Source organism: Equus quagga, chromosome 3 (genome assembly GCF_021613505.1).
Source record: "Equus quagga isolate Etosha38 chromosome 3, UCLA_HA_Equagga_1.0, whole genome shotgun sequence".
NCBI lineage: Eukaryota > Metazoa > Chordata > Mammalia > Perissodactyla > Equidae > Equus > Equus quagga.
The window spans coordinates 15429535-15454480 of NC_060269.1; positions in this window are offsets into that span (position 1 = coordinate 15429535).

Sequence of the window (24946 nt, forward strand, 5' to 3'; positions counted from 1 at the left end):
TAAATTCACACACTCAGCTTTGGCAGCCCAGGGTTTCACCAGTTCAGATCCTGAGGGTGGACCTAGCACCGCTCATCAAGCTGTGCTGAGGCAGCGTCCCACATAGCACAACTAGAGGGACCTGCAACTAGAAGATATACAACTATGTACTGGGGGGCTTTGAGGAGAAGAAGAAGAAGGAAAAAAAACAAAAGATTGGCAACAGATGTTAGCTCAGGGCCAATCTTTAGGGAAAAAAAATAAAGAAAGGAAAGTTTAAAGCCCATTAGTCTACGTCACATTGGCAAATGATTGTCTATTTTCTTTTTCAAGGTCTATGGAAATGTAAACTTCTTCAATGATCTATTTTATGATGATGGTATAAATGTAAAGTCACAGCAATAATCAATAAAGGTCAATTTCACCTGCTCTAGGGCCAGCCTTGGTGGCCTAGTGGTTAAGTTTGGCATGCTCCAGTTTGGTGGCCTGGGTTTGGTTCCCAGACATGGATCTACACCATTAATCTGTCAGTGGCCATGTTTTGGCAGTGACTCTCATACAAAAAGAGGAAGATTGGCAGCAGATGTTAGCTCCGGGTGAATCTTCCTCAGAAAAAAAAAAAAAAAAAAAAATTTCACCTGCTCTAAAAATGTGAGTCCTTTTCCTTTTTATTCTTTTAATCTCCTTGGTTATTGTTATTTTGTTCTTATCTTCCTGGTTCTATTGACTGCATTAAAAATTACTCATAGCTCCATCCCCCTTAAAACTTTCTTGGGGCTGGCCCAGTGGCATAGTGGTTAAGTTCACATGCTCCATTTCAGTGGCCCAGGGTTCACAGGTTTGGATCCAGGGCATGGACCTACACAACACTCATCAAGCCATGCTGAGGTGGCACCTCACATACAAAGTAGAGGAAGAATGGCACAGATGTTAGCTCAGAGCCAATCTTCCTCACCAAAAAAAAAAAAAAAAAACTTTCTCCTAGGTGATCCCTTAAAGTCAAAGGCCCGTGAGGGCTGAGACCACTGTTTATTTATAATTTTAGTTCCAATACTTAACACAATGCCTGAGTTCCCTTTGTCAGGAGAAAAACAAAATCCTGTCTCTAATGGAGAAATAGTATTAGAGAAAAAGGTTTAATTTTAGTCCCTGGTTTTCAATTTGCTTTGGCAACAATAAGCAAGTCACTACCTTCTCTGAACTGCTATTTCATCATCTGTAAAACAAAGAATGTGGACTCAGTGTTTTTAACTCTCTATCCATCTATCTGTATGTTTATTTACTCATAGCCATGGCACTCTTTGCAAATGAAATCTCACAGAGAAGCCCAGTTGAAGCCCAAACAAGTTGAAGAAGCCGTGGGAGGGGGCCTGGGGCCTCCCGTGCTCTCAGTCCTCCCTTGTCCCCCATTCCGTGGCCCCACAGGCCTGCAGGACGCTAGGCTCTTTAGGGCAGCACCGGAAACTCACTGACTAGACAGTTTCCGGAGTCCTGTCAGACTCTAAGATGGTGTATTCTAGAAGCAGTATCAAAATATTTTTTTACAGTGTTACCACTCCAAATGTTATTTAACAACAAAGGAAATTTTGTTGGATTCAGAGTTTTGCTTTGTATTTTCAACACGGTGTTTACGTTGTAAAACATTCAAATTGAACTCCTGAAGAGATGGAACAAAGGGCAAAGTAAACTGGAAGCCAAATCCGTCATTTTCCTTCTTTTTTTTTTTCCAACTTAAGTCCAGTAACGCTAAACAGATGGTGAGAAGTTAACAAGCCCAGAAATCTTAAATGACATGGGTGCTTCATCTTGTCACGAGGCTGCCATTCTTGAGTCTGCTGGGAGAGAGGGAAATCATTAAACGAGAGACGTTTGTGCAAAGCTGAGCACTGAACTTTCCAAAAGCTTTGGAACGGTCTTCCAGTCTGCGTGTCTCAAAGGTCGTTGGTAAAACCTGAACTTGGATTGAGAATGAACATTTCGTGTTGTACCTAACAATAAGCATTTATATAGCGTTTAACTTCATTGAAATCTTACGACTTTATGAGCTGAGTATTAATATATTATTATTATTGTCATTATTAATTCATGCTAGTAAGTTTAATATATTTTTTTCGTGATTATTAATATGTTTGAACTCATATTCACCGTCTTATTCTGTTTGTTTACCATGCATTTTCTTTACTTCTTGTTTTCTTCTTTACTGTCTGTTATTGATCTACTAGACAAGAGGAAGGTTAACATACTATTTCTGTTCTTTGAGTGGTTACTCTTAAATTTTAATATGCAAATTTAATAAAGTTTAATCAATATATAATCCAAACAAACGACCCTTAATATGCAGTTGGCTTTCTTCCATGCCTATCCCTGGAGTTGGAGTTTTCTGGGCCCTATTTTATGGCTGAAAGGCCATTTCTGGGCCTTTCGAGCCCCTCGGTTCATAAGGGACCTCTGTTCTAGCACGTAGCATGCATGAGGCCCTACGTACGCTGACTTCCTTCCTCCTGTGATACGGATCTCCAGCTCTTTGGTTATATATCTGGTTCTAATGCCCCTGTGAGAGTTTTTAGCTCTACTTCCCCTCCACATCGTGGCTTCTTGTTCCCTCTTTATTTCATTATGTAGAGATCTTCCTTTCTTGTGTTCAAGCCTGTTTAAAAATTTTGTCAAATGAGCAGATCTCCAGTGTTGGTCCAACCTACCATATTAACTGGAAGTCTCGGGGACACTTTATGAACTTCTTTACAGATGTGGAAAGACGTGTGGAGAAGATACAACTAGCCCCTCCCGGTATCGGAAAAGAATAAGCAGACTTTACTTCAGATCTTATAGCTCCAAATCCATTTTTTCCATAATGTTGGGCTTCTTTCTTTTCCCGTGCCTCGTTACTTATGCCTTGAAGTCGTTCCTAGATTCCTGTTGACTCATAGCACACCAGTCACATGTTATCTTTTCAAGGAAAGTCCTGTGTGTTCATATGGTCCCCGAAGCTTTAGCCCCATTTTTGCCAGTACAATTTTTTAGAGCCATGTTAAACATTTTTTTCCAAGCCCAGCATCAGGAAAACACTAGAGCCCTAATGTCTTAGAAGAATCATGAACTCTAAGATTTACTTGAATCTCCTGGCTTTTACCTCTTATGGCCTGATACAAAGCCATGTGGACCTTGGCTCTTTTATTCATAAATTACCCATAAATTCATTTATTCTTTTACCCTCACATAAGAACCAGCCTCTGGGCTCCCGTGGACCATACATGAGACAATTTGCATCCATAGCCATCAATGTAATAGGCTTTTGAAAAATTACACCTCTATGCCATTTTTAAAAGCGTATTCTTTCTCTGAAGAATTTTTCTCATCTTCACTATAGCAAATATTTCCACTATCTCAGCTCACATTATTCCAATCTGTATCTTAATGTTCACTATTCATCCAGTAAACATTTTTTGACTGTTATTCTGTGCTAAGCCCTAGAATCACAAAGATAGGGAGGGAGCAAGTACACAGTGAAATCTCTGCTGGCGTAGTCATATGCACATTATGCTATGGAATAAGTAAACGAGAAACATCAATGCCCCTGGAGGTGGAAAGGAGAGAGACAGAAAAAGGCTACAGCGTGTACAAGGACATGGAAGTTAGGGTACCCTTGGGAAACTGCCAGTCTGTCTGGGGCTGGGGATCTACGATAGGAAGGAAGACTGGCAAGGAGGAGCCTAGAGAGGCTGGCAAGGGCTGGGCTGTTTGCCCCGGGGTACAGGTGTTTGTGTTTCATTCTGGAAGCGCTAGGCAGCTGGAGTGATTTTAAGCAGAGAAGTTGATTAAAGTGGGGAAAGCTGGAGCCGGGGGGACATACTGGGTGATCATAGTGCCTGGTTCATAGTTAGCACTCAGCGAATGTCAGTTGAATTGTTATGTTTTTATTCGTGGATGAGCACCCCATTCCCATATTGACCTCCACAAATTTACAAATCCTTAAGTGTGGAAGAATAAGATGATGTCTGCATAAGGTAAAAACTGGTTTGGCTAGACCACTTTCATTGTTTACATTCCACATGCTCAAATATACTCTTAATAAAAATGGGCTCATTTAGTTTGCTGTTTTCTTAGAGCAGACATAGCACTCAATCTGACCAGAGTGGACAGAATCCTTGCTTAGGCTCTGAACACAGGATGTGTTCACAGGTCCTTTTCGACTACTCAGAGCCTCTGTTATTCTATTTATAATCTAAGTCCTTTACTTTTCTTCTTATTCCTTCTAATGCCCAATGTTTTACTTTTTAAGGACTCTGTTTACATTCATAGGTGGTGGGGATAATGAAAGAAGAAAATAAGTTAATTTTTATAAGCGTTTTTGGAGTAGGAATTTTCACAAAAACTTTCCCAAAATTCTATGTGCATCACTAAAGACTTTAATATCAGAGTTGTGTTTATGCACTTCTGGGAATCAGGTTCTTTTGTAGAAAAAATATATCTATTCCACTCAATTTTTGTTTATATGGAAAAACATCTACATGCAGTGAAATTAAATTCCCAGTACTACTGGTTTATTTTTATGACTTTTTTTTCTTGGTGGGCAGTTAACAATGACCAGAAAAAAGAGAAGTCATTAATTTTGTCTTAAATATTTCAATAACTTGAAACAATTTATGCCAAATTATCTACACCTTCACTAAGGTATGAGTTAAAGTTTCAAATATTGGCTGTATCTTTTCTTCTGAGCCAACCCAGGCTATGTTTCCAAAGCATAGGTTTTCATTTCTTGAAATGCATTCATTGATGGTACAGATGAACTTGTAAAGGTTGGCTAGGGGCATGGATGTCAAATAATTGAAGTGATGATTCCATGTGCTCATTGCTAAAGGTAAGATTTGGGATAGGATGGGGAATAGAGAGTCACCTCATGCTATATATATTTTTAAGTTTATAAAGTTTAAACAGTGGGATACTAGCATTAGATTATCAAATGGATCAATATCAAACAGACCAATGGTGGAGAAAAAGAGCTTAACAATAGACCCTATTATATTAAAAAATATAATATGATGAAGCATTCAAATTCAACAGAAATTGGATATCCATATACCAAAAAATGAGTTTTGATCTATACTTCACCCTTTATACAGAAATTAACTTACAATGGATCATAGACCTAAATGTAAAACATAAAATTAAAAATCCTTTTGAAAAGACAGAGAAGAAATCTTTATGTCCCTGGGTTGTGCAAAAACTCCTTAGATATGATATGAAAAGTGTGATCCATAAAAAAATTGATAAATTGGACTTGAAAATTAAAAGCTTTTGTTCTGAAAAAGACACTGTTAAGAGAATGAGAAGATAAGTCACAGACTGGGAGAAAATATTTCATAGATCGCATATTTGTACCCAAAATATGTGACTAACTCTCAAAACTCAGTTAATTGTGGTGATTGCACAAGTCTTTGAATATACTAAAAACCACTGAATTATACACTTTAAGTGGTGAATTGCATAGTATGTAAGTTTTATCTCCTTAAAGCTGTTATTAAGAAGTGGAGGGTGGGGCTGGCCTGGTGGCGTAGTGGTTAAGTTCATGCACTCTGCTTTGGTGGCCCAAGGTCTGCCGGCCCAGATCCTGAACATGGACCTACATACCTCTCATCAAGCCATGCTGTGGCAGTGTCCCACATACAAAATAGAGGAAGATTGACACAGATGTTAGCCCAGCAGCAATCTTCCTCAAGCAAAAAGTGGAAGGTTGTCAACAGATGTTAGCTCAGGACCAATCTTCCTCACTAAAAAAAAAAATTGTGGAGGGTGAGTTTGACTACCACTGGTAGCAAGAGGAAATTTTCTTTTTTTTAGGATGAGGGAACTTGATTCTGGTGGTGGTTACACAATTCTATGCATTTGTCAAAACTTGTAGAATTGCACATCAAAAAGAGTGAATTATACTGTATGTAAACTTGACAGCAAATTTTAAAAACTTTTCAAAGTTCAGTGGAGAAGTTAAGGTTTAAGAATAAATGGTGCTGAGAAAATTTATTAGCTAGTTAGGAAAAAATGTTGAGGCCAACTTTCACTACCTACCAAAACAAATTCTGGAAGGATTGAAGAATTAAATATTTTTTGTCATAGGAAAAAAAAAAAGAGATATTGATCAAGACTTTGGAGTGGAGAGAACTTTTTAAAGTTAGAAAGATGAAGAAAGTGCTGAATGAAAGATTCATGGATTTGTCTATGTAAAAATGTAGGAATCTGGATTTCAGAAAGCCCCCATAGTAAACAAACTGGGAAAACATATATTCAACAAATATGAAAAGAAAATCTCTTACTATTTAAAGAACTCAAACAAATCAGTCTGGAAATCACTTAAACCTAAACTGATAAAACATATCATTTCTATGTAATTTTGCAGCTATCGTTTCTATTTTCCTCTCCTATGGCTGTCTCGTTGTACTGCCTACATTTTGAGGAAGATAGAAGGAGGGAAAATGTAATCTAGTTACTCTTACTTCAGAAGATGCACCCAATCTTCGTCCCACGTCAACTACAGAATTATGGGGGTTTTGTTTGTTCTTTTGATTTCATTACTGACCTATGTCAAGCACACAACAGTCAAGGCCACAGCCAAGGCCTGCCAGATTTGGCCGGTAAGGATACAATGAGCCCTTTTTGGCTTTCGATGGTTTATTACCTACATGGACAACTAAAGGCTCACAAGCCTCCGTGCTCTGGTGTTCCATGAAGAACGCAAGGAGGATCCGCCAAGGCTTAGGACAGGCTCCAGCCCAAACCTGGCTCCTTTGGATATGTGCAGGGTCACCAGGGTGCAGAGGTGTCCCCCTACAACTTGCTGATTACCTCCCTGGTCTGCAGAAGTCACTCATCTCTTCTAATCTGCAATGAGACTTTCTTCATTTGTCCCTTTTCCTATTTGTGAAGTAAAGCTGTGTGATCCACCTGCATAGAATTTACTCACTGTTCTCCTTATTTCACTACCTTTTCCCAAATTATGTAATGTTTTCCACTATGCTAATAGGAATAAGAAGAAAAAGTATGAGTATGTTCTGTATTGTATATTTCTGTGTAATAAACCACCTCAAATCTTAGAAGCTTAAACCAACAACTACTTACTATTTCTCATGATTTTGTGCATTGGCTGGGTACTCCTCTGCTGGTTTTGCCTGGGCGTACAGCTGGAGGTCAGCTGGGCTGGAAGGTCCAAGATCACCTCAGGCACATATCTGGCACTTGGTGCTGGCTATTGGTTGGGGTACTTGGTTCTCCAGTAGCCTCTCATCCTCAGTAAGCTAGATTGGCTGCCTACATGTCCCTCCCGGGGCAGCATTCCCACAGACCCAAGGCAGAAGCTTAAGATCTACTTTGTAAGTCATACACCATCACTCCTACCACATTCTTTTAGTCAAAACAAGTGATGAGAACAGCCCAGATTGAAGGGGTGGGGAATAGATTCCTCCTCTTGATAGGATGAGTTGCAAAAAGAGTATGTTCATGTTTTTCAGTCTACAGCAATGCAAAAAGACAAGACAAGACTGAGTTCTTTCAAGTGAATAGATTCATTGATGCGCAAACAAAATATGACTTTACTTTTCATTCAGGTAAGCAAGGCTACCAATAGAGTAAATATTTTCAGTGCTAGTCACTGCAATAAAATTACTGTGACACTAACAGTTCACAAACATAGAAAATTGAGGAAACTAGGCCTCTATTTTCCTAGGCCCAGAAAATATTTGCAAGAGGAAGTAGTGGTATTAAGTCTTATTTCTGTAGGCAAAGTGACCTGGCAAGTGTGGTTTCCAAACCTCAGAGGGTTATGCCAATTTGATTCCAAGTCTCTTTAGTTAATAACAGAATAGAGAACACCAGCCAAAGATTTTGTTACTTAGAGGGAATTTGCAAATTAACTCTCTTAAGAAGCCATTTGTTGGCCAACATTCCCTGAGGAGAGTTTGTATTTTTACCATCCACCTTGCATAACTGATGAAAGTGAAATGAGATGGTTAGTGTAGTGTGCCTAGTGTAATACCTGACTAACCTTTGCCTTAAAAAAATATGGTTGCTACTATTATTTTATTCAAAGCTTCACCAAGAATTTACATTGTTTAATGATAGATAGACATTGTGGTAGGTACTTTCTTAATACATTTTTATGGTCGAAGTGGGTGCTTGATAAATTTGCTTTAAAAACTTTTCAAGCTAAAATTGTCGTTACCATATTCTATGGGGTAAAAATTTGGAACCTCCATTTTCTATTTGTTCACATGTTGGAAACTGACCTAACAAATGCAACAGTCAGCTATTGCCATATAACAAATAACCATAAAGAATCTCAGTGGCATTTAACAAAAGCATTTATTTTGCTCATGGATCTGTGAAGTGGCTAGAGAATTCTGCCTCTGCCTGCAGCACCTGCCTCTTCCTCATGCTATAAGTCTACAGATAGGTTGGAACAGCTCTGCTCAACATGAGTTTATTCTGAGGCCCAGGCTAAAGGAGCAGCAGCTACCCAAAGTAAGTTCATCTCATGGTGATGTTATAGGCTCAAAAGAACGAGCAAAAACATGCAGGATCTCTTAAGGTCTAGGTTCAGAACTGGCATACTCTCACTTCTACCCAAGTCAATGGAATATCCAACTTCAACTTTAGTAGGAGGAACTACTCAGTCACAGGGCAAGCTCCAAGTTATAATAAGAGAAGAAGAATTGACGGCAATAATGCAATCTACCATGATATTGGTGAAATAATCTTGGCCTACTGACGGACGGTCCCTAATCCTACCTCCATAAAGAGACATGTCTCCTGGTTATGCTTCTGATACTTTCTCAATAGGACATAAATCCCTTGGTTGGCTGACTGTTGAAGCTTATGATTCTATCCTCAAATAATATAGGATGTCTGCCTTGTCAAAAGTTCAGCAATAACAGAAGTAAAACCAATGAATCATTGAAGTAGTAATTAGCAAAAGTTTATTGTACACACCAAAAAGACAGTCTGCAAACCAGGAGCACTCAAACCAAAACATGGAACGAGGCTCAGGGGTATATTGTTATAAAGCAACTTATATAGTGAGAAAGCAGTGACTGTTTATTCTTCACAGTATTGGTTATAATATTAGAATTTTCAGTGATTACCTCATATCAACCTAGGGAAGCAGTTCAAATTTTGCTTGTAATTTCCAGAGACATAAGCAAGAAATGACCCAGGGCAAGTTAGTCTTGCAAAATAAGCTAAATTAAGCTTTTCTTGTATGATTAAACTTGTTTTGTCTGCTCAGGGAATTTTCATGGATGGTCTCCATTTGTTTTTGATTTTAACAATTCCCCCCTTTTGGTCATTCTCTCAGACTAGTTTAGCATTATTAGGGGTTATTACCATTGATGTAATCAGGCCAAAGAATCATGTTATTTGCTGTTTCCACGAGTTGAGTCGTCAGGCCAGAGGGCCATGTAGTCATCGTCTTCATCATGTGTGCGGTTATTATTCATTTCATCCAGCTGTCTGATCCTGATGGGTATCATTTGGCATGTGAGTGGCTACCGACAGGCATTGAAAATCCTTGAGAGTATACAATGTACTGGAGAGGTTAATATGATGACTTTAAGGAGGACAATAGCCAAGGATTGAAAAATTCCCTGGAGCAGAGATTCCCAGGGGCCAAGATTTAACCAACTACATAAATTAAATGAGTTTTCATTTTTTTTAACTTATTTAGGTGGACACAACATGACATATTAGCAAACACATATCCTCATGATTTCTTAGGATGGGATGAGTATGAGGATGTTGCATTTCAGGCAGGGATGTTGCAGGTGAGCTTTCCTTGGAATAAGGTCTCTGTGTGATGTGAGCAATCAGGTGATTTAAGGAGGGGCATTGCTATGGAAACAAAAGAAAAACAAAGGTTAATAGTTTGAGCAAATTATAAATTCAGTTTCTGGGTTTGGAGAGCAGCCATTTGAGAAGATTTCTAAATGTTGGGTTCTAAGCATCTTCGGATGGAATAAGGGCAAGCAGTGTCAATCTGATGGATTTTCCTGGTGTGCAGTGTGAATGTCTCTGGTGAGCCTTCTGAGCAGGCACATAGCAACAGGTGCGAAGACTGTCCACACACGAGTGGTGATTTCTCTGAAGTTTATATCAAGTTGTCCAGCCTTCGCTTTCGTGGCTTCAGGAAAAGGGCAGTTTTAGTTTCACAGTGATTCCCAGTCAGAAGAGTGGGAGAAAATTGGAAATGTTAGTTTGGAGAGTCCTAGCCAAATATTGGGGAAAACTAGAAGAATTCAGGATCCCATCCAGTTTAAGGTAGAAAACAGAACCTCAAAGACAATTAACGGCACCAGAATCTGATATCTACCAAGATGTATTACTGAAATATAGTCATTCCCATTTCTAACAAAGATAACCATAGTAAGACTAATTTTTTGCAAATTAAGTTTAGTTTCAATAAACTTGGCCTAACTATTTACATAAGTGCAGCAAGAGTAGTGATTGACAATATAGGCTCCTTTAAATCTGCTTTGCTGGAACTTTTCATAAGGAATCTCAGAGTGGATTATCAAAGGCCTTGAGGCTAGGAAGCCAAGTCCAGGACTTGTCCAATTGTGTCCTGTTATAAGGAGAAAAGATTCTTACAGCACTTATGCAAATACATATATTACTGTGAAAAACAAGAATATTAAATAGGAGTTTCTAAATTCTGGAGGGATCAGGTAGGGAGAAAAAGATAAATGCTTCAAACTTTGTTGCAAAGATGTGCTTTACCAAATTGCTCTAAGTTATACATATCTTAAAAGAGAAGAGAAAAGGGGATCCTTTTTCTGGAAAACAAAACATTAAAGAATCAGCAATGTTTTAAATGAAGTCATAAAAATCATAATCATCTTCATCAGTTCATTAGGTCTCCTGTGATTAATTCTTGTTTTCCTTCATCTTGGGTTAGCAGCTTTATGAATCAATCAATTTCCCATTAGAATTTTCTAAATTCTTACCCAGTTCAGTGTTATGATCTTAAAGTTATCAGAAACCTGCATTTTAGAGTACTTGTGAGGGTCTTTTCCATGAATCTCTTTGAAGACAAAATGCATTTCACAAGAACATTTTTGCGAAATCATCAGAGTAAAACAATAACTGTCAGTAAACAACAAAAGACTTTAAAAAATGACGATGGTTAAAGATCTGGTGGGAGTTCCTTATAGTGCAATTGACAAGGAAATTTGGCTATTTCTCTGACATACACTTGAAAACAATAACTAGAATTATGACTGATAACATTATATGAGGACATAACAGATTTTTAGGAATTTCAAGTAATTTCTTGAACACATATTAATAACGTATATGTATACAAATATAAACTAAAGAAAGTTTAGCATCACTTCTTATTTGACAAAGCTCCTCGTGTAATTTAACATATCAAGCCCAATAGGTTTAATATCTTTCTTTTATAAGGAGAGAGAACAAATCTTTTGAGATGTTTCAGGGGCCTTCTGTAAAATCCCAAAGTTAGTTCAAGATCAAAAAGACTTCATTCAGAATTTGATTTGGGGAAGTTTGTTAAAAATGTCAAAAGATTTAAGACATTTGATCAAATAGGATTATAGGTCACTATGAAACAATACTTAATTATCCATTCAACTGTAGTGACAGTTAAAAGATTTCAAAAGCAAATATAGAAAGTTACATAGTTGTAAAAAACCTTAGCTCTTTTAATAGAGAAGGCAGTTTTTCTAATTAATCAAAGACATGATAAAGAAAACATGAAGCACAGGAAATATTTACATAAGACACAGAATCTTTGTTTCCTAGGCAGATTATATTAAATGTAAAGGAAAACCTTTACTTACAGTTTCTTATTAGGAGCAGACCAATAATCTAAGAAAAGTTTGTTCTTTTAACAGAGAAAAAAACAAATTCTAATTTTGCACCAGTGTACTTTTGATATTAAAACCTTTTTTTTTAACTTAAGTAAATCCATTCCAATTCTAGTCAATTTGACCATATATACAATTCTTTTCTCAAGAGCTCCTTTCCACAAGAGACCTTCCTCAAGAAACCTTCTACAACTTTCTATATCCATTTAGGTTTTTTCCTGTCTTTTTGCTTTCTTATTCTGGAACAATCATTTTATTTGAGGACGAAATTACTTCCTTTTTTCCTTTTTACACACAAACAGAACAAAACCAAACCATATCCAGCATACTTTTCCTTATCCAGAAAATGCATTCTATTTTCCTTACCTGTTTTTCATATACAGTCATTTTCCTTCACCCTTATTTTTTCTAGTGGGTTTTTTTAACATGTTGACTATAAATTTTAACTATTTGTAATCTTTGCTTTCCAGTGAAAACTGGGAAGCAGGCAATTGTCATCTGTCTATCATATATTAGCATTGTATAGTGGATTGGAAATTTGTAAATACATTTCATAATTTCTAGAAATATATTTTTTATCATAGTAAATTTTTCAATGTGGCACAAAATGTGTCTTAATAGACACAAATATCTTTTGTCTCTCTGTAAAAAGATTTAAAAGCCAAAAGTGGATAAACATGTTTAGCATTTAGACTTTATCTTATTTGAAAATGATTTGGATATTCAATGAATATCCATTGTTTAGTTTAACTTAGTATAAATTTTTATCTTATTTACATTTATTTAAGTTACTTGCTTTTAACAATTATGCTTGGGTTAGACATTAAACAGCTAACCATCATCTTAAGTTATTTTTCTTGCTGACAGATTTTGAAAACATGCCTGCTTTTATTAAACCAACAAACTTAAGCTAGCTTTATTTATCAAGCATTATCCCAGACCTTGTGAACTTAAAAAACATTTGGGTTAGTTTCTATATTTCTGAGAGTATATTTAATTTATACAAATACTTCATTTTATTTAAGCCAATAAAATATAGCTCTTTACAAACTAATTTTGGCAATGCCATGGAAAGGTAGAAAAGTATCACATATCTATAACATACATACATAGATGTACATAAACATACAGACAGAAACAGAGATCTTATAGCTTTTGTTTAAAACATTTTAGCTATGTTTCAGGTACAAAACTCAAAAGAATAGTTGAATCCAAATTTTGTTTCTGGCAGATGGACTAAGTTAAGGTTACCTGCTCAGATGATCACAGAGTTTTTGCTAAAGATTTGTTATTTGCATGCCATAAGGATTCTTTTAGAGCTATTTTTGGAGTCATTTTGTCTTTTAGAAGCTTCTGAACACCAATAAAAGAATGCATTCCATTGTCTCTGAGAAGTTTGGGAATCTTCTCTTTTAAGGGTGCCCTTTAAAGTGGACTTATCTAAGTTACAGGTTCCCAAAAGTGGCCACTATAATTCCAAAAGTTCATCTGTTTTCCAAAAAGGCACAAGATCCTGGTCCATAGACCAAGTGGAACCCATCTTTGCCTTTAGATTTCCTAACATATCTTAACTATGAGGGTTCCTGTTTTCCAACAGCTATTCTAAAACATAGGGAATGACATGTTTTTCCCCTTTTGAATAGAATAGGATGACTTACAAGAAACTTCAACAAACAAAGTACAAGTAAGCACAATAAAATCAGAGATGTCAATATGCAAAGAGAGCAAAGTTTGGATCCAAGATAGACTTACCCTCAAATTCCAGGGTCAGTGAGAAAGCAGTGAGCTCAGTGGGCTCTGTGGGTACCAGCACCTGTTTGCTCACTGGCCTCAGAGTCATTGGTTGGGGGGTCTTCTTTGGATCCCACTTCTGACACCATGAAATGTCAAAAGTTCAGAAATAACAGACGTAAAACCAATGAATCATTGAAGTAGTAATTAGCAAAAGTTTATTGTACACACACCAAAAAGACAGTCTGCAAACCAGGAGCACTCAAACCAAAACATGGAATGAGGCTCAGGGGTATATTGTTATAAAGCAGCCTCTATACTGAGAAAGGAGTGACTGTTTATTCTTCACAGTGATTGGTTATAATATTAGAATTTTCAGTGGTTACCTCATATCGATCTTGGAAAACAGTTCAAATTTTGCTTATGATTTACAGAGACAAAAGCAAGAAATGACCCAGGGTAAGTTAGTCTTGCAAAATAAGCAAATTAAACTTTGCTTGTATGATTAAACTGCTTTCATCTGCTCAGAGAATTTTCAAGGATGGTCTCCATGTTTTTATTTTATTTTAACAAACCTGTTAGTTACCTAACAGAGTATATTTTTAAATTCTATGCTGCCTCATAATTATAAAGTCTCAGTTTGGAAAACCATATTTGTGAAGTATTTCTTAGTGAATCATCCATTCCTCAAGATAGTCTAAATTTCACACCTGGATCAAGTTAAGTTGCAGAAAAGTTTCCATGTACAACATATCATGTCAGCCTCTTATAAAACTGCCTTTTGTTAACCAAGCTTGGGTGTTAAGCTCTCTACCTACATTGAAAAGAGTTATAAGAAAATAGCTTATGGACACAGTCATTAATTAAGATTGACATTGATGTGCTCTACACATTCCCTTTTTTGAAGAACCATAGAAGATTTTCTCTTGGCACACAGAAACAAGAATTTTATGGGATCCACCTGAAAAATTGGTTTATTTTTATCTTATAGTCACTGTGATGTAACTGATCATCTTTCCATTCTTATATTGGCCACTAGGAAGCTCTGATACAGATTCAGAAGCCATCTCTGCTGGAGCACAGAGCCTCATGCATAGTATGGCCATTTTGTGTCAGGCTTTAAGTGAGTTAACACTTATTAAGTCCTTAGAAGAGCTTGACACATAGTAAGTGCTATATGTTGGTTTGCCATTTGTCTTATTATTGATATTAATGGGATAAGTTAGATATAAATAAAATTCAATTAAATAAGAGAACGAGATCCTAATATCTGACCTCCTATTTCATTTTGGAATAAAAAGTACTGAATTCATCTGTTCCTTTTCAAGACTTTTGTAATCAAATTACATAATAGATAAGCAGGCCAAGTATTGGATGAGGAAATTTTATTCTCCTTCTCTTTAACTAATAGTTTACTGATTAAGTTTAAGTTTGTGTCGTTTGGATCAAAACAAATTTCCACTTCTTGCCAAGAACACTTAGAATGAAATAACCAAAAGTTTCAGCAAAGACTGAGGTAAATGTTATTAAAAAATGGATGATAGATTGAAACTCCCTCAAATGGTTTGGTGGCGTAGAGATTGGGGAGGGTAAGAAGTCCAATAGGAGCTCTCTTCTTTGCAACAGCTAGTTTTTGGCCTAAGCAGGGCCCACTAAAATTTCGCTTTCCTTCCTTGTTTTGTGGCTGGGAGAAGGAAGTGAGGGGCCCAAATCAGCCAGGATTGATCATCTCACTGGCAAAGACACGATGCCCACAGGCAGAGGAAGCACGCTAAAGCTCCAGGGTTCTCTCTGTGCCCCTTGCCTTGATGGTGTCCACAAGAGAAACACTGAGAAAGAAAACAGCTGTTTTGCCCACAGCTAAAGGGCAAAAAAAAGAATACAAATTGTCAACCCCTAGCCCTCAAACTTTTGACCGCAAGGAAAGATTCAAATAGTCCTCTGCTAAACAGAGCAAAGGATCAAGGATTTGGGGCTAATTCTATTATTCAAAAGAACAGCCTTTGGTCAAAGAAAAGAAGCTGAATAAAAAACTCTTTTAAAGAAAAGAATATGTACCATATAACATGCAATGGACATATGAAAAATTCCTGCTAGAGGAAGACAATCTAGGTATTTTTATTTCAGGGAATAAATTGGACAGATTTTACACTCTAAAAGAAATTGAGAGTATTTCATAGTGAGGAATCTGCAAGTCTTTTGTATCTGAATGAAGACAGTATAGAGAAAAAGCAGTTAAATTAAATGCAGATAATTAACATTAGATATTAAAATGTAGACTAATTATTAAATTAAATTGTAGTTAAATTGAATGTAGGTATTAGGTTTTTTAAAGACAAAAACAATGGTGTTCTATTCTTATGAGAAGCAGTTTGTCGATAACTATAAAAATGACAGATGCCAAGAGGAGGACTTTATCTTATGTGTCATATGTGTGTGAACTCATGTGTGTAAATGATGTATATATGAGATTATTTATTGCAACATTGTTTGTGAGAGTAAAATATTGGAAATAACTTAAATGCCCATTAATTGGAGACCAGCTAAATAGACAATTCATATGCTGGAATATGCAGCCATTAACAAGAATGAGGCAGATCTTTATGTAATAATAACATAAGCTCTCCAAGATGTGTTGTAAAGAGGATGTGGAAGAGAGGGTATAAAATACTATCATTCATGTAAAAATACTTATTTGTATTTACTTGTTTATACATAAACATTCTGGAAGGATCCATAAGAAAATGGCCAAAGTGCTAGCTTCTAGGAGGGGAACTGAGTGTCAAGTGGACAGAGACAGAGGGTGACTTTTTTCACTCTAAGTCTTTGAATCCCTTTTTGTGTGTGTCTGTGAGGAAGACTGGCCCTGAGCTAACATCTGTTGCAAATCTTCCTCTTTTTCCTTGAGAAAGATTGTCGCTGAGCTAACATCGGTGCCAATCTTTCTCTATTTTATGTGGGATGCCACCGCAGCGTGGCTTGACAAGTAGTGGTAGGTCCATGCCCGGGATCTGGGCCTGAGAACCCCAGGCCACCAAAGCAGAGCACGCGAACTTAACCACTACACCACCACGCCAGCCAGCCCCTTTGAATTCCTTTTGAAGTTGATGTCATGTGCATTTAAATTCATTAAAAATAATATCATCAAAGAAATTATGAATTCATCTGAAACAACAAGGAACAAAATTGGTACAAGCAATCTGTGATGTGGAGGGCACACTTGAGAAAAATCATGCAAGGTGCAGAGAAAAATGTCAGAGACTGTCCAAAGAGGTATGGAGGACACATCACAAGATTCAACCTATAAATAATCGGTATCACCAAAATATGTATACCATGTTTCTATTTTTGTAAAGATAAAGCTACACATACAGATAAATTACCTAGTATCTGTATGTGTAAATGTCTACTCCTATGTGATTGTATAATAATAATAATAAGCAACAAAAACAGTACTTAAACCATGTACCAGGTACTGTTCTAAGTGCTCTGTGTGTGCTATTGTTGGTCCTCACAACAGCTCTGTGAAGTAGGTAGTTATCCCCACTGCACAGATGGGACTCCAAAGCACTGAGAAGTCAGCTTCTGGTCCCACAGTCACACAGCTAGTAAGTGGCAGAGCTGAGATTTGCCGCCTGGCATTTAACCCAAATTGGCCTTTTCATCTACCAGATCACGATGCCTCCCTGTCATGTAAAGAAAAATGATGGGGAGATAAGCAGTAGTCACTTAAAACCTGTAGAATGAAGCTGTTTGGAATTTTTATTTTCTGTATTAACATGTTTGTATCATTTGAATTTTTATAACTTCTTTATAATTTAAATTAAAAAGTAACTATAAATCAAAGAGAGGTATAAAACACTAAATAAACATCTGAGACTGCTCTCTCTAACTCACTCTTATTATCAGAAGTTTTATAAGAAACTACGTTTTTGTAAGAAATCCGCAGAGCTCAAGTCCAGGGTTTAGGGTTCACCTTCATGCTCATTGGCTGGCTAGTTAGTAAACCTCTCTGATTGCAGGTACATAATATCTACTTTGTTCCCTGTGGCATGCTCTTAAAACAGAGTATGCCAGGATTCCTTGCCCCTCCAACCTACAATAGGACACCTGAAGAACTGAGTTCTGACGCCTACATGTATACGTATAGTTGATACTCGCTGCTGCTCTTCAAACCACCATGTCAACATCAAGACACTAGCCTGGACATCATCGTTCCCTCTGTGAAGATTACTGTTTTACTCATTTGAGTTTAACAATATCACCATGTCTCAGTTCAGGCTGCTGTAACAGAATACCATAGTCTGTGTGGCATATAAATAAATATTTCTTTCCCACTGTCCTGGAGGCTGGGAAGGCCAAGATCAAGCTCCAGCAGATCTGATGTCTGGTGAGAACTTGCTTCCTGGATCGTAGACTGCCATCTTCTCACTGTGTCCTCATGTGGTGGAAGGGGCAAGGTAGGTCGGAGGGCTTCACCCTCATGACCTAATCACCTCCTAGGGGCCTCACCTCCTAACACCAGCACACTGGGGATTAGGATTTCAGCATATGAATTTTGGGGGGACACAAACATTCAGTCTGTAGCACACAACATAGCTAATTTATGGAGGTGAGCATTGTGATAGCAACTGTAACACTTCCATACCCCAAAATTTCAGAGATGTTTCATCAGATTGAAAGCAATGTTGTAAATAACCTTTCCCTGCTTACGGTTCCTAAACTTTATAACAATTTTTGTAATACTTTAATACAGTTCCTGTAACAGCACACTACACTATACTATTATAAATTACTGTATATAAAATAGCATTACTATTATGCACACACACACACACTAAATGTTTGCCATGTTAATGAGGAGGGACACAGATAACTGAAGTCTATTTGAAATTTAAGGTTTTCGCCAGGGCTTTGTTTGAATTGCTGTATTCCTTGTTTCTTAAGACTTCTAATGCTGATAGCATTTACTCTTTCATGACAATGGGGTATCATTTGGTAAGACACTAAGGCTTATATACAACATTTAAAATTATTAAGAACAGCAAATTTTAAAATCTTAAGTGCATCTTTCCCTCTCAAGAACCTAGATCTCTGTCAAGAGCCAAGCTCACCTTAACAGTTTTTATGATGGCCGAATTAACAAACTCAACTTGTCACTAGTCTCAGTCAGACTTATTTAGATGTAATAACTTCTATTTGTGGGCACACAGTGAGAATATAGATCTGAAAAGATGCAGCTGTAATAAACAGAGATATAGTAACAGCTTCTATGTGTCTGTGTGGAATGGGGATCCCAGCTTGAACTTGAAGTATGTCTGCAGTTTTATTGATAATTCCCACCCTCCTCCACCACTGGATTTTCAGGAGTCCATGGGGAGCTTAGCTTGGAACAACTCAGTCTCACAAACATGCCCAGACATGTTGCAAGAGTGTAAGATTCCCCTGATTATAATTTAGTGCGGTTAATGGTGTGGGTCTTCTACGTAAGCACAAAAAAGAAAGCCTTTTTTTTTAACTTTCTCCAGGAGATATTTTATGTGCATGTTTGTCTCTGTGTGTTGCCAAAAGATTAGAAATTACAAAAGGCCATGGTACAGAAAATGAGTCCCTGGTTGGTCTCATTTCCTTAGTGTTTCAGCCTAATGAGTTAATCCTGTATCCTATCCTTTTAATTTTTTGTTTCAATTCTGGAATCTGGTGCCAATTTAGCCATCTGACCACTAGGAATTACTTTTGAAGTATGATATTACAAAAAGACACTGACCAGAGGAAGGCATTACACACAGGATTTCCTGTTTATAGATGCACCAAACATGTAGGCCCCTGATTAACTGATTAACGGGGGGAGAATAGAATATATCTAAACAATGTACTCACTGAAAGTTTCCACACAACTGCGTTGGATAGCTTACTCCAATGTGTGACTCAGGAAAACATTCCAGTGCATTCATAAATTCAGAGAAGGAATCCAAACTGACGATAGATGGATGCAATTGTTGGTGTCCACTGGGAAAGAAGTAGCAGGTTAATACTTGATTTAAAAGATTTCATCCAGAAAGTAATACTAGGATGATGATTTTTTTAAATGCCAGCATCTTATGCCATCAAATTAGCCAATAACACTATTCATTTTCTCTTTCCTTGTAACTTTTTCAATTCTGTTCTGTTGTTCCACCAGTTTTTGAAAATAAATATGCAAGAAAATCACCAAAAATAAACTGTTGTCATTTTCATCTTTCTAAACTCAAGCATGTGCAGACTGCTCCCTTTTTACATGCTGTTTCTTATATGTAGAGAGGAGAGATTTTCTGATTCTTTTTTTTTTTTTTGAGGAAGATTAGCCCTCAACTAACTGCTGCCGATCCTCCTCTTTTTGCTGAGGAAGACTGGCCCTGAGCTAACATCCGTGCCCATCTTCCTCTACTTTTATATGTGGGACGCCTACCGCAGCATGGCTTGCCAAGGGGCACCATGTCCGTAACCAGGGATCCGGACCAGCAAACCCCAGGCTGCCAAAGTGGAACGTGCAAACTTAACTGCTGTGCCACCAGGCTGGCCCCTGGATATTCTGATTCTTAATAGTAGTAACAATACTTGGAATTTCAGTGTTTTGGGTTTTTTTTTCTCTAAAGCACAAATGAATCTTTTGTACCCTCTCCAAGAATTACTATACAATAGTTTCTAATCTTTAAGACTATATTATATATGCACAGAGAATTCAAAGAAAATTAGTATTCAGTACCCGTTATCAATTAAAAATACAACAATGAGAAATCTACATTTTTCTTTTCTTTTTCCCTACATCTATAGCAAATACAGCAAGAAGTTCCGTTAAACATTTAGAAAAGAAAAAGGAAGGTGAAGTAAAATAAAAGAAAAAAGGAAAAGGAAGAAAGAAAAGAAATGGATGCTATTCAAGCTCAGAAGATTCTTGACTTTGATGAAACTATAATATAGTTTAAGGGAACATGGGATTTAAAAGCAGTTTTAAATGTTAGAAAGCAGGCAGCATTTCCATAGGGCTACTAGCGGAGCACGTACCAATTCTAATTCCCGCTTTTAGAGCGAATCAAAAGTCTTCCATGACCGGTCCCCAGCCAACCCCTTCCGGTCCAGCTTAAGTTTTGTAGTATCTTGTCAGGGAAGTGGGAGAACCCTCCTCCCCCTTTCCATAGGGTTCTTATGGCTGGTCAAATAATTAAAAAGTCAGTTTAGCAGAGAAAAATCCAACAAACTAATAGCATGTATACATGGGAGAAACTCAGGGGAAACTGAATAACTCAGCCAACGGGCCGAGGCGGCCTGCTTAAGTATCTTCAGCTACAGACAAGGAGGACGTTTGGGGTAGTGATTTGGGGCTTCAAAGGGGAGGAAGGCAACTCACATGGAAATGGAAAAGCAAATGTTTGGTAAATAGAACTTTGATAAGAGTGGGCAAGGATCCTCCCAGTCTACAGAAACCCAGAGTTATCTATGGTGATGGCCTGCCCTGGAGACAGGCCTTTATTTTAAATTTGTTTTAGGCAGTTAGGGGGGAAAGGTGGAATGTTCTTGCTGAGTCTGAGCCCTTACTGTCTTCAGCTCGAAATAATCCGCGTACCAGAGTGGAGCATCTTGGGGCGGCCTGCCGGGAACCCCGTCAATATCTGTTCCCGGGGAAAAAAAAACTGTCACCAAAAGAACCTTTTATTAGATATTACTATTTCTCAGCTAATTTTTTTTCTTATTGCCCAATCACAAGGATCAATTATTTCTTTCTTCTGGTTCTGTGTCTAAAACCCTTTCTAGTAGATAGGATTGTTGTAAAGATCAGAAAGACACTGTATATGAACATAAGTGCTTTCAAATATACACAGAATCATACAAATATAAGTCAACATCATTATGAAACCCGCTTTGTGAGATGTACGTTTTCCTTTTGTTTTTATTTTTCTGTCTTATCCTATTGCTTTCTTTTTTGTTGTTGTTGCTGAGGAAGATTCACCCTGAGCCCACATCCGTTGCCAATCTTCCTCTTTTATTCTTTTTTTTTATGGGAGCTGCCGCCCCAGTGAGGCTGCTCACAGACGAGTGGTGTAAATCCATGCCCGGGATCCAAACCCCGGCCACCGAAGCAGAGCTCGCCGAACTTAACCCCAACGCCGCCGGGGCTGGCACTCCTATCATTTTCTTAATAATCAAAACTGCTATATTGGAATTATAATGTTATTGTTAGGTTGAAAATGTTAAACATTTTTGGTTTTGCCTTTCAGGAAAACTAACAAAAGTATTCTACGTTGCAAACTGTTATTTTATATTGAGGCTAGTAGGTTAAAAAAGATCAGAAAACATAATCTAAAGATCTCATTTTCTAAAAAATCATTTTTTCTTCCCAGTTTTCAGTGATTAACCAGCCGCTTTTGTTGTTGTCATCAAATCTGCCATGGAAGTCAAAATTTCACAGCATGTCATGGTCCCTCAGAAATCTCATCTTATGCTTCAGGGTAATTTAAGTTGTTACAAAGGTCATTTAGGGGAAGAAATTAGTGGCTATAATAAATTATTTATTTTCTTAGTGTTTATAAACAAAGATCTCCTTTGGGAAACAGGGTGCAAAAGAAGGCAGAGAAAATAAGAACAAATTGTCAGCTGGCTACAGACAGAGGGAAGATGGCCTGTGCTTGGCCCATGTCTGGTTTCTAGGGGATCCTGCTTAGACCAACAGTCAAACAAGCACACATTTTGTATATTAAAGATACAAAAAGGAAAAGCCAAAGCATGAAATGCAGTCCACTTCCAGTAATCTGCATTCTTATTAATTTTTTCCTGGTTTATCAAAAAATATTTCACGTCAGATAGAGAATCTGACTTACTCCTGTGCTACTCCCCCGACCACTGGTTTTGTGTTTACTCTGATATCATAACCTAATTTTTAGTTATTAGCCTAAGTAAAAATAAGGAGGGAATAACTAAACCCACTTTTTAAAACACATAATGCATTACAAAGAAAAAAATATTTGGGGGTTAGCTACAGTTTGTGTCCCTAGGATGGATAATTATGAGGGGCTCTCAGGTCAGAAAACATTAACTAGAACAGAGACCTGTGCACAAAGCAGACCAATTTCACTGTTAGTCGTTGGTCCTTGGTTTATCTTCACTCATCTGGACAAAACCAGCTTAGAAGAGCCAACATCAGTAAAGGTTCTTTTTTCCTAAAGGTTGGTCATGTTACTCTCTTCACCTTTAAAAACCCATGAAGATGAACTTACCCTAGAATTCACATTGAGGCTGAAGAGTAGCAGAAAATACCACCCCAAAATAGTCCACTTTGGCAGAAGGGCTGTTTCAAGGCACTTGAAATACAGCAGGTGCAAGAAGAGTTCTCTGACCTCCTCTTTTCTTCCTGAAACCAGGAGATGAAACTTCCACGGGAAAGATGCCCTCCTAGCACCTGGAAGAAAGGAACGCTCTTATCACCAGAGAGAGGGAGTGGAGGCCAAGAGAAATCGCACAAACAAACTTCGGTAAAACAACCCCTGTCTTCCTTTAGCCTCCCCATAAATTTTAGTTACTTTGTCACAATTACTACTCTTTGTCCAACCTAGTTTATAAACACTTAGGCCTAACCACTTTTGGGGTCTTCATTTTCCTGTGAAGGCTCCCATGTACATGTAAAAATAATTTTTGTGTGCTTTCCTCCTGTTAATTTGTCTTATGTCAACTTAATTTTCAGGCCCAGCTGGAGACCCTAACAGACTAAAAGAAAAGTTTTGTTTCTCTACAAGGCCAAGTGTGGATGTTGCTATATATATATATAATGGCTCAGATTCTTTCAAACTACTTTTTCTTTATAGCTTGCTGTTCCTCTAATCCATCTGGGATGAGAATTCCTAAGACTGGAATCACGGGAATCATAGAGTTCCTCTTCCAAACAATTCTACTTACTTTCTGCTTCTTGCATTTTACATGACTGCTTTACTGATTTCTTGCTTTAATGCCCACCCTTTAATGCCTTCGGTTGGCATTAAAGAGAGAGGTATTTAACCAGGAAATGAGATAAAGACTTTCAAATAGGACTCCTCAATAAAATGAAATGTGCACACAATTTCCTATATGGATGATGTATATTTTGATAGGCAAGGTTTCTGTTAGTAACCCATGATGACCTGCTTAACATTTTTGTTATGCAAAAGTTTTCCCGTTGAAAAAAATCACCAGTAATATTTGCATAAAAGGGAAAAATACATACTATCTATGTATTTTAAGCAAAAGATTTTATTTTTGTGGGCAATTATTTATAATAATATTAAAAATTTTACAGAATACCAGTTCTTTCTCACTGTTTTTAATTCTCATTTAAAAGATCAGTTTACCCCGAAATATGTTACACAGGAGAAACGGAAAGATGTTTTGAAAAAATAAATATTGCTTATGTTACACAAAACCCCTGCATTTCTATTCATCACTTACTGTATTAAATTGAGTATGCACTCAGTTAAGCTAATAGGAAACTCTTGGTTTGAAACTTTTTATTAATTTTGACTAAAGCACAATATGCCTTTATTATACTTACATTGTTAAGAATCATACGTAATAGGCCAAAAAATTATGCTTTAGATTATTTTTAAAGCTTGGAAATTGAATTATAAAGTTACAGCACTTAAAAAAATAAAACACATAGAAACTTAGAAGAAAATGAAATAGAATATGAACTAAGGTAAAAAAGTCTTAAATCAATTTTGTCATAGTGATGTATAAAAATAGCAATACAGGGCTAAATTGACATCACTAGTCAAATCGTATGCATCTTGAATTCATTTGTGGTGTGGAAGTTAATTCAGTTCTTCAAATATGTCTCTCTCTTGGTCTCTCTTTCTCTTTGTCTCTACACACACACACACACACACATGCAGCTTCTTTGTGCCCAATCTACCAGAGAACATTATTTCTTTTTAAATGTTCCTTTTTTTTTTTTTGATGAGGAAGATCAGCCCTGAGGTAACATCTGTGCCAGTCTTCCTCTATTTTGTATGTGGGATGCCTCCATAGCATGGCTGATGAATGCAGTAGATCCACACCCGGGATTGGAGCCATCAAACCCAGGCTGCCAAAGCAGAGCACGTGGAACTTCAACCACTCAGCCACCGGGCCGGCCCTGAGAACATTATTTGTTGATTCACTTGTCTTCAACAAATATGTACTGAATGCCATCTATGTCATAGCCAGTCACTTTGGGGGTTATCAAGTTAAGTAAGACACTGGTCCTCCAGAAACTTACAGTTATGCACACAAATAACTATAACAGAAAATGAAGCAGAATAAACGCCATAAACGAGGCATTTCATGATATAGGAGTTCAGATGTCATTTTGCTTGGGGAAACTAGAA